We start from the raw sequence: 11,217 nt of genomic DNA, 5'->3' as shown, positions 1-11,217 counted from the left end.
TATAAATTTTCATGCGGACACAGGTTTTATGAATGCACACTTTACTAAATGGTGGGTAAAGTCAGCTGTTTTGAGCATTACCGCATGCAGGAATGCTCAATAAATAGAGGCCTATGTCTCTTGGAAGCAGGAGGCATAGTTAGAGGTGCAGACAACATAGGAGATGATGGATTAGCTATAACAGGTAGATAAGCCATAGCAGTACTAGTCCCAGGCCCATCTGAAGCAGCTGAGGCGGTAGAAGCAATAGCAGAATCTTTAATTTCCTATTGCTGTGGACCTTCTCTGTACAATACTGGCATAATTTCCATTCAGAGTTGCCAATCCATGCTGACTGGACTGAGTAGAAGATTTTTCAGACTTTTCAACCTTCTCAGTCTTATGTCTTTTGGGGTATAAAACATAATAAACGATAGCCAGCCATTAGACAAATCCCTCTATACATAACATACATCCAGCCAAGCAGAAGAAACATAATCACATCTACTTGCCACAGAGGGATCCTGGGCAGATTCAGCAGATTGTGCAGGAGCTGACCCAGAGGCGTCCTCCATGATCCCAGCCACAAACCAGAGTGCATCATGGACTCTACAAACTTATACCTGTGCTGCTGATTTGATGCAGCTGATCCAATTATGCATGCGGCCCCCGCCGTCTAAACATATGCTTAATCAGCTTCTTACCTTAAGGAATCAGCTGTATGCCGATTCCTAATCACCGCCGCGGCCCCTGCCGCCCGGCTCAGACTTCAGATCACGCGGGACGCCAGCGCGTGACTACCTCCGGTTCAACCGGAAGTGAACTCTCTCCAATGCACGCACCTGCGCGCATAAAGTTGCTGCCTCCAATGGAGAAGCCTCCTCCACGCTGCAGGGCTCCGACTGTTCACTGAACAGTGCTGCTTGGAGCCCTGGAAAACGCTGCCCCTGCCGCCTGACATGGATGGCACTCCTGGAGACCTCTCCCATGCATCCCGTCCGGGACAGGAAACTAAACTGAGGTACTGTGGCAGGTGTAGTATCTTATATGTGGCTGCCTATTGCTTATGCAAATTCTTCTTTTAACAGTTTCCTGTCCACAGTGGGGAGGGAGACAAGTCTCATCCAGGGGTGCTGTCCGAAATGACGTTCTGGGAAAGTATATCTATAAGCTGTATCAATATGGAAATATTCGTATTGCAATCATTTCAATGTCAAACATTTTTTTTTCATTTTTATGTCAAACAGTTGTCTTTTCACCAAAATGTTTTCTTATCCTGTTATATGCTATGAAACTGAATAAAAAAATATATATAAAATCATCATAAAAAGAATTCATTTAAAACAAAACAAATCAGGCACGTTACATGAAGTTGTAAATAATGGCTAAAGGTGCAATGGCTAAATGAGGCATACAAATTTTTATTGTCCCAGAAATCAGAACACACTCAAACCATATTGAAGCAAAACGGCTAAGACATGGCAATAAGGACGTGAAATCAGAAAAAAAAAAAAAAAAAAACGTATTATCTTCAGAATGGTGAGGTTTCCAAATGTACAGTTAGTCCAGGAATGTTCTAATGAACATTTTGATTTCGACCAATAGAAATAATGCACAAATGGGACATTGAGCTGCAGAGATATTACCGTATTTTTTGGAAAACGCACCTAGGTTTAGAAGGCAATAACCAGGGAAAAGAAAATCTATATGCTAAACCTGGTGCGTCTATGTTCCAGGAGCATCTTGTAGATGTTCGCCCCCAATCATTGTCCTCATGTGTTCCCTTCTGTCCACCATGTGTGCCCCATGTCCTCCTTTGCTCCCTGGGTGTCCCCTTCTATCCCCCTGTGACCCCTTATGTCCCCTCCTGTTCCCTGTGTCCCCTCCTGACCCTCTGTGTTCTTGTTTGCCCTCTGTGTCCCCTCCTGGTCCCCCATGTCTCCTTTTGTTCCCCCTCCTGCTTCCTCTGTGTCCCCCCTTGGCCCCCCATGTCTTCTCCTGGCCCTCTCATGTCTCCTCCTGTTTCCCTGTGTCCTCTCCTCACCCCCCATGTCTCCTCCTGTTCCTCCTCCTGGCCCCCCATGTCTCCTCCTGTTTCCCTTTTCTCTCTCCTCACCCCCCCATGTCTACTCCTGTTTCCCCTCCTGGCCCCCACGTCTCCTCCTGTGTCTCCTTTTCTTTACCCTGTGTCCTGTCCTGGCCTCCCCTCATGTTTCCTCCGGTCCCCTGTGTGTAATATAATTACAGCAGAGCTAGAGAGCAGAGCAGAGACCTTTCATCTTCTGCGTGACTTCCTCTAGTGAAGGCTTTTGTTGATTGTGTTATCAGCAGAAGCCTTCACTAGGGGAAGCCACACGGGAGAGTAGTGGTCTGTGCTTGGCGTATTTAGAGCAGTACAGCCATGCTCTCTCACTAAGGGCAGCAAGGCCACTGTCAGAAGGTCCCGGCTAATGGCAGTGGTTTGGAGGAGGACTCTAGACACAGGAAGCTTCAGGACTAGCCAGAGGCTTCCCTTTACTTAGGTAAGTCTCTAACTTTTTGTCCCCGGAGACAGGTTTACTTTAACCTCCTGAGCGTTCTGGACGAGCTGAGCTCGTCCAGAGACGCCGGAGGGTGCCGCTCAGGCCCTGCTGGGCCGATTTTAATGAAATAAAAAGGAGCACATGCAGCCGGCACTTTGCCAGCCGCGTGTACTACCTGATCGCCGCCGCAGCGCGGCGATGCGCCGCGTGCAGCGGCGAAAGAGGGTCCCCCCAGCCGCCCGAGCCCAGCGCAGCCGGACCAAACAGTTCCGGCCAGCGCTAAGGGCTGGATCGGAGGCGGCTGACGTCCATGACGTCACTCCGCTCGTCGCCATGGCGACGAGGAAAGCAAAACAAGAAGGGCCGCTCATCGCGATCAGAAGTGCAGATTAGGAGCGCCCTCTAGTGGGCTTTCATGCAGCCAACTTTCAGTTGGCTGCAAGAAATAGTTTTTTTTTTTATTACAAAAAAAACCGTCCGGTCGCCAGCCTGGCGATCTTAATAGAACGCCAGGCAGGTTAAAGAGAACCTGAGCTGGAACATTTTGGAAAAAAAAAACATACTGTGCTGCAGTGTGAAAGCGGCCTTTCTTGCACTACAGCGCACACGTGCACGTCCTAGTTGCGGACTTTAATTGAGGTGACAGCAGAACAGAGGGGACCTGGAGGTCACAGAGGGACCCCAAGGGCTGGAAGAAGCCTCCAGTAATTAATAGCCACCCCCCCAATTTTCTTTGATAGCTGGAGACTATCAGCTGCTGCAGCTATTGCTAGCCGTAGCCCATAGCCACACTAAGGGTGGCTGTAACTGAATCTGGTTTCTCTCCCTTTACCTCTGGCATGCCTTCTTTCTCTCACACTGTCATCTGTGTCTCTTTTAGCTCTCTCCCCCTCTACATTTTCTCTCTCTATTTTCTGCAGTCCTGCATATGAAACCCCCTCATAAAATATGGGAATAGCTAGCATTTAAATAATGTGAGTCACACCGATGTTCCTTTTATGCAAACTTATATATAGAAAGAAGTGTGAACTCACTGAAAATACATTCCAATTACTTTTCATCAAAATAAATTAATCAGTGTTTGTAGTTCCCTTTTAGATTCCTTCACAGATAACAATTTACGAACTTGCAGTACTCTGGACAGTTTTATAAAAAGCTAAATATTGCTTTTCAATAAGAAGCTTACTTCCATTAAACACTTCAAAAGGGAGCCTCTGAGGATGCAGAACATAGCTTCATAGTTTGTATGTTCTCCTATGTCTACTTGGGATTCCTACCTAGACTGTGATGGGCATATGACTATGGTAGGGATTGGATATGTGAGAACCTCTGAGGGCCAGTTAGTGACATGATGACTATATACTCTGTAATGTGATGCAGAAGATGTCTGCGCTACGTAACTGCTGAAGAATTACCGTATAATATTAATATCAATCAGATGCTAAAAAGTGCAAATGTGATTTATCTCTTATAGTTATGCCTTCTTATTAGCATTCTTTCTTAAAAAATATCCATTGAAATGTTTAGAAGGGTGGCAACGAGATTTGGGTGATATGAAAGGGGAGGAATGGGAGGATATACTTCAGACCGTACCTTTAATCTCTACCAATGCTACACAAAAATTATCCCAACTTTCTATAATTCATAGGAGCTGCTTAAAGGGACTCCGAGCAGTGTAGAAACTATGGAAAGATGCATATCATTTTAAAGCTCTTTCTCCTCTTTCCAATGATATATAAACCGCTGCCCTACGCCTTTTAGTTTTCGCGTTTGAAATTGCCACAGCCACGATTTCAATCGCGAAAATAGAGAAAACTAAAAGGCGTAGGGTGACGATTTAGGTGTCGCCAGAAAGAGGAGAAAGAGAGCTTTAAAATGATATCCATCTTTCCATAGTTACTTGTATTACACAGGACGACACTTTCCCCAGTGTCAGCAGCTCCATTCAGCAGAATGGAGCTGCTGACTTTAGGAAAAAGTAGCCCTGTGTAATACAAGTAACTATGGAAAGATGGATATCATTTTAAAGCTCTCTTTCTCCTCTTTCTGGCGACACCTAAATCGTCACCCTACGTCTTTTAGTATTCTCTATTTTCGCGAATGAAATCGCGGCCGTGGCAATTTCAAAAGCGAAAATAGCGAAAACTAAAAGGCGTAGGGCGGCAGTTTATATATCATTGGAAAGAGGAGAAAGAGAGCTTTAAAATTATATGCATCTTTCCATAGTTTCTGCACTGCTCGGAGTCCCTTTAACCACTTGATGACCCAGCCTTTACCCCCCCTTAAGGACCAGCGCTGTTTTAGCTGATCTGTGCTGGGTGGGCTGTGCAGCCCCCAGCACAGATCAAACACCAGGCAGAGCGACCAGATCACCCCCCTTTTTTCCCCACTAGGGGGATGATGTGCTGGGGGGGTCTGATCGCTCCTGCCTGCCTGTGTGTTGCGGGGGGGGGGGCACCTCAAAGCCGCCCCTGGCGGCGAAATTACCCCCTCCCTCCCTTCCCCGGAGATCCGAGGCTGCACAGGAACGGATCTGTCCTGTGCAGCCTCTAACAGGCTCCTGCCTGTCATGTGACAGCGATCCCCGGCCGCTGATTGGCCGGGGATCGCTGATCTGGTACAACGCTGCTACTGTTAGCAGCGTTGTACAAATGTAAACAAAGCGGATTATTTCCGCTTGTGTTTACACTTAGCCTGCGAGCCGCGATTGGCGGCCCGCAGGCTATTCACGGAGCCCCCCACCGTGAATTGACAGGAAGCAGCCGCTCGCGCGAGCGGCTGCTTCCTGATTAATTAGCCTGCAGCCGGCGACGCAGAACTGCGTCGCTGGTCCTGCAGCTGCCACTTTGCCGATGCGCGTTATGAATGCGCGATCGGCAAGTGGTTAACTCCCAAAACATTACACAGTATGGGCTTGAGGGAAGATCCCTTATATGCTAGATGCATGAGAGACCATGGGAACCTTCTGCACATGTTATGGAAATGTTCAAAATTGCATAGGTACTGGGGGGAGGTATTTGACACTTTAGACACTGTCACTTGCTCTGCCATTTCGAGAACAACTAAAACCTGCGTTTTTGGTTTATTATCTGGTCTGAATATGGCAGAACATATGTAATTAATGGTACAAAGGGCGTTGTTCCAAGCTAGAAAATTAATACTTCAGATGTGGAAACAACCACTCCCTCCCAAGGCTAGTGATTGGTTATTACAATCTGAAAATGGAAAAATTAATATATGCTCACAGAGGTGCACCTCAAAAATTTTAGAAAATATGGGCTCCATGGTTAGATACCCCTGGTCTTGCTGATTATGATCTTGTAAAAAATAGAATATTTGGAAATTTAAATTTAATTCGAGCTCTATATATTATGTGACGATCACTATATTATTGTTAACAATACCTCATCTTCCACAGTGATAATTGATGCTGAAGCTATATACTTTGTTGGATTTAATAACTGATGTCAGACTATTTTACAGACTGTTGGAAAAGTTAAAGCAAGAAGTTTTAAATCAGCATGATACCATTTATTGGCTAACTAAAAATGAATAAAAATAAGCAAGCTTTCGGCCTTGCAGCCTTCGTCGGGCTTATATCCTGTTAGTTTGCAGGCTGGTGGTACAGACAGCTATATACATGCAACATCAAAAGGGAAAACAGATATTTTTTTTCAAGCATAAATACATGTCATTAAGATGCCTTAATTCAAACAGAACATCTAAATGGGGTTATAGGTTGTTAGCTGAGATAAGGATCCTTGTTTACTCCATGCTCACAGACCTGGGATTAGGATTGACCCAGAGGTATCGTAAATTTTTAGTTCACAAGTTCAGCTAGAATGGCTGAGAAAGTTCAAATATCATCAGCCTCATACCAATATAAAAAGTTGTTGTCCTTATTCAAACCCTTCTCCACAGCTTTGAACCAATTTATAAAATTTGTTTCTGCTATTAATCGATCATTTGACGTTTTGAAGCCACCCTTCAGGGCAGTGACACGAAGATCATCCATGCTATGTCCATTGTACCGAAAGTGTGTAGCAAATGGGAGTTCAGATTTGGTATCCTTAGTTTGTCCAGTTTCCCCCACGTACATAACATTGGGGCATTTAGCACACATGATCAGATATACCAGATTGGTGGAACTACAGGAAAATGTGCCTTGTACTCTGTACTCCTGTTGTGAACCTGGTATCGTTACCCTGTCAGTGGAGTAAATGTGTCTGCAGGTCCCACATAATTTTTCTATCTTTTCATTCATTTTTGTGTCATATGCTGTGTAAGATGGAATTCATGGTCACTATTCATTTTATTTGCTTTCAGGTGCTGGCTTTAAATGCCACAATTCTCTTAAGCTTAGAATTAATGGTGCATGTAACCAGGCCATTTACCATTTGAATTCAGAATTTACTGATGTCTCCCCATCACCAGAGTCTGCTTTATGTCATGTTGAGGATTCTATTGATCTTATCAATTTAGATAGGATGCCTGGGAAAGCCTCCTCAGTAACAGTTAAGGCATCTAATTACATTTATGTTTGCTAAAGAATGTTGCTCCTCTGTATGTCAGTGTATATAAGCTGTGTTTTTCAGTTTTGGTCAGGAACCAGTCCGACGAAGGCTTTTTATAAGTCGAAAGCTCACTGTTTATCCATCTCTAAGTTAGCCAATAAATGGTATCATCCTGATTCAAAACTTCATAATTTTTGTCGGCAGGGTGATGTTCCGTTTTGTTGAGGCCTATTCAAAGAACTCCTGACAATCATCTGTTTTAGACTGTGTGGTTGCCGATATGACAAGAGTGGAGGTTTAGGGAATATCGTTCTCAGTCTGTGATCCTTGTGTAAAATGGGATGAAGTTCCTTAGCAATCCTCCTTAAGATTTCCAGGTGTGGGTTGTAGGTGACAACCAAAGGGACATGTTCCTATTTCTGGTTTTGCTTATATTTCAGGAGTTCAGTCCAGGGGATGATGCTGGCTTTCCTGATTTGGGCCTCCGCCATAGGAGGATTGTAACCTTGTTTAACCACTTGCCGACCGCGCACTCATAACGCGCGTCGGCAAAGTGGTAGCTGCAGGACCAGCGACGCAGATCTGCGTCGCCGGCTGCAGGCTATTTAATCAGGGAACAGCCGCTCGGCTGCTTCCTGTCAATTCACGGCGGGGGGCTCCGTGAATAGCCTGCGGGCTACCGATCGCGGCTCGCAGGCTAAATGTAAACTCATGCGGAAATAATCTGCTTTGTTTACATTTGTACAATGCTGCTAACAGTAGCAGCGTTGTACCAGATCAGCGATCCCCGGCCAATCAGCGGCCGGGGATCTCTGTCACATGACAGGCAGGAGCCTGTTAGAGGCTGCACAGGACAGATCCGTTCCTGTGCAGCCTCCGATCTCCGGGGCAGGGAGGGAGGAGAGGGGGAATCCTGCGGTGGAGGGGGCTTTGAGGTGCCCCCCCCCCGCCAGCCACACGCATGCAGGAGCGATCAGAACTCACCAGCACATCATCCCCCTAGTGGTGAAAAAAAGGGGGGCGATCTGGTCGCTCTGCCTAATGTTTGATCTGTGCTGGGGGCTGTAGAGCCCACCCAGCACAGATCTTCTAAAACAGCGCTGGTCCTTAAGGGGGGGTAAAGGGTGGGTCCTCAAGTGGTTAATGAAAGTGTTCTTAAGGCGATCCAGGTGCTTGTCTCTGTCCATCCTGTCAGAACAAATCCGGTTGTACCTTATAAGGTGCTGACCCATTTATATTTTGCATGTATATAGCTGTCTGTACCACCAGCCTGCAAACTAACAGGATATAAGCCCGAAGAAGGCTGCAAGGCCGAAAGCTTGCTTATTTTTATTCATTTTTAGTTAGCCAATAAATGGTATCATCCTGATTTAAAACTTCTTGCTTTTACTGATGGTTAACACGGTACATTACCCTACTGCTACTACTTGGAAAAGTTAGGAGGCGCACTGCTACACTGCATGTTCTGTCATATGTTCCTTTTCTTTGTTGAATAAACACTGATTTAAAAAAAATTGCAAATGTTATGTTCATTCTACACTGCGTTCCAAATTATTATGCAAATTGTATTATTATTATGTGTCATAAAGATTAAATATTTTGTTTTTCAATTAAACTCATGGACGGTATTGTGTTTCAGGGCTCTTTTGATCACTGAAATAGAAAAAACTACTAAGGGCCCATTCACACTAGAAATCGCAAAATGGAAACGCTGAGCGATTTTCTGGCGTTTTTACCTAGTGATTTTCCAGCAATTTTTCACAGTATAGAAAGTGTTTTTCTAGCGTTTTTTTAAGCGATTAGCATTTTGCGATTTCTAGTTCAATTAAGCCTGCAGAATCGCTTCACAATCGCTCAAAAAACGCTGCAGACAACGAGTTTGCATTTAAGCAAATCACAAATCGCTTAGATGAGAACACTTCCATATTCTTTCATTGTACACACATCTTTCAAACTGCTAGCGATTTTCAGTGATGCTGAAATCGCTCTGAAAATGTGTGAATGGGCCCTAAAAAAGAGTGTTCCACATTATTAAGCAGACCACCATTTTCAATCAATGTGAGAAAGAAAAATGATCTCTCTGCTGCCTAAAAGTGTGAAATAGTTGAATGCCTTGGACAAGGTATGAAAACCTTTATACCTCACGAAAACGTAAGCATGATCATCGTACTGTTAAACGATTTGTGGCTGACTCAGAGCACACATGGGTTTGTGCAGATAAAAGCAAAATGAGGAAGGGTTCTGCCAAACAAATCCATTAAAGAGAGCAGCTGCTAAAATGCCATAACAAAGCAGCAAACAGTTATTTGAAGCTGCTGCTCTCCTGTGAACATCAAGGTGCAGGATCCTCAAGAGGATTGCAGTTATACATAAACCCTCTATTCTAAACCCTCTATTCAGCCTCCCCTAACCAATGCTCACAAGCAGAAATGGCGGCAGTGGGCCCAGAACTACAAGAATAATTTTCAAACAGTCTTGTTTACTGATGAGTGCTGTGCAACCCTGGATGGTAAAGATGGATGCAAACGCATTAAAACACGCGCAAAACGATTGAAATACGCATCTGCGAATAAAAAAAGCTAACACAAACGCACCACAAATTGAGTATAAAACGCAACAAAAATGCATAAAAAAACTCACATGACATAAAACGCAGCCGTTCATGTTATGTTATGTGTGCACCTACCTTCAAAAAACTAAGTTCAATGGATGCAAGAATTCTGAAGTGGCTATCAAATAAGGTGTCCTATGTTAATACATAACTTGATCCGTTAAGATGTTTTTGATTGAAATAGCTTTTGATTATCCTACCTAATAAAACCCTAATGTCCCTGCGTCCGTCCCTGTGTCAGTGCACTGCGCATGTGCAGGGACAGACGCAGAGACACTGCGGAGAGCCGGAGGAGGACGGGGCCAGAAGGGGAGGGCGTGCGTGCGCGCTGTGGCATTAGTGACAGACCTAGCCCGTTTTTAAACGGGCTAAGTCAGTAGTAGTAAATATGACCTCCTAATGCTGAAAATTCAACAAATTACCATTTTCAGATCTTTACAGTCTATAAAATGTTTTAAAACTCTGTTGTGCGTAATAATTTTGAACAGTGCATTTTAAGTTTTTTTATTTTTTGAATAAATCCCATTCTCATGAGAAGGATTGTTTGGCAACATTTGAATTATGCTGCAATGGTTGATGACTAATAGATAATGCTGACTGCTACTCACATCCACTATTTAGCAATATCAGAGGGAAATATAATTTGCATAATAATTTGGAACATGGTGTATGTAGACTGCACAAGCTTAACCATTTCAGGCCGCGCAGTTTTTTCACCTTATGCATCAGAGCAATTTTCACCTCCTATTCATTCGCTAATAACTTTATCACTACTTATCACAATTTATTGATCTATATCTTGTTTTTTCCGCCACTAATTAGGCTTTCTTTGGGTGGTACATTTTGCTAAGAATTATTTTTTTTATAAATGCATTTTAACAGAATTAATAAGAAAAAAATGGAAAAAAATAATTATTTCTCAGTTTTCGGCCATTATAGCTTTAAAATAATCCTCGCTACCGTAATTAAAACCGATGTATTTTATTTGCCCGTTTGTCTCGGTTATGACACCATTTAAATTTTATCCCTATCACAATGTATGCCGCCAATATTTTATTTGGAAATAAAGGTCCATTTTTTCCGTTTTGTGTCCATCACTATTTATAAGCTTATAATTTAAAAAATGTTCGTAGTATACCCCCTTCAAATGCATATTTAAAAAGTTCAGACCCTTAGGTAACTATTTACAGTATGTCTTTTTTTTTGTTGGAGTCTTTGTGTCTCCAGTGCTGGGCTCTGGTGGCCATTTTCCTGTAGCCCTGCACTGCCTGTCAGTGCGGGAGATTTGCAGCTGGAGCTTCTGCAATAGAGATAGGGAGCAGCAGGGGAAGAGAGAAGAGCAGTCTTCTGCCTGGTGAGTACTTTGTTTTGATTTTCAGGTGTCACCACTCTGACACCAGGGATATTGGGAGACTAACTGGGGAGGGGGTTGTGTTAGAAATAACGTCTTTAAGTGGGAACACTGCCTAATATGGTTTATGGGGGAAACGCTGCCTACTGTATTTTATGAGGGGAGAAATGCTGTCTCATATGCCTTTGCAAGCCACTTTGGCCTTGATTCATAAAGCATTACCGCATGCAGTAATGCAGA

This window comes from Hyperolius riggenbachi, chromosome 12 (genome assembly GCF_040937935.1).
Source record: "Hyperolius riggenbachi isolate aHypRig1 chromosome 12, aHypRig1.pri, whole genome shotgun sequence".
Lineage (NCBI taxonomy): Eukaryota > Metazoa > Chordata > Amphibia > Anura > Hyperoliidae > Hyperolius > Hyperolius riggenbachi.
The sequence above is the reverse complement of the archived record's forward strand: the minus strand, read 5'-3'. Positions refer to the sequence as shown.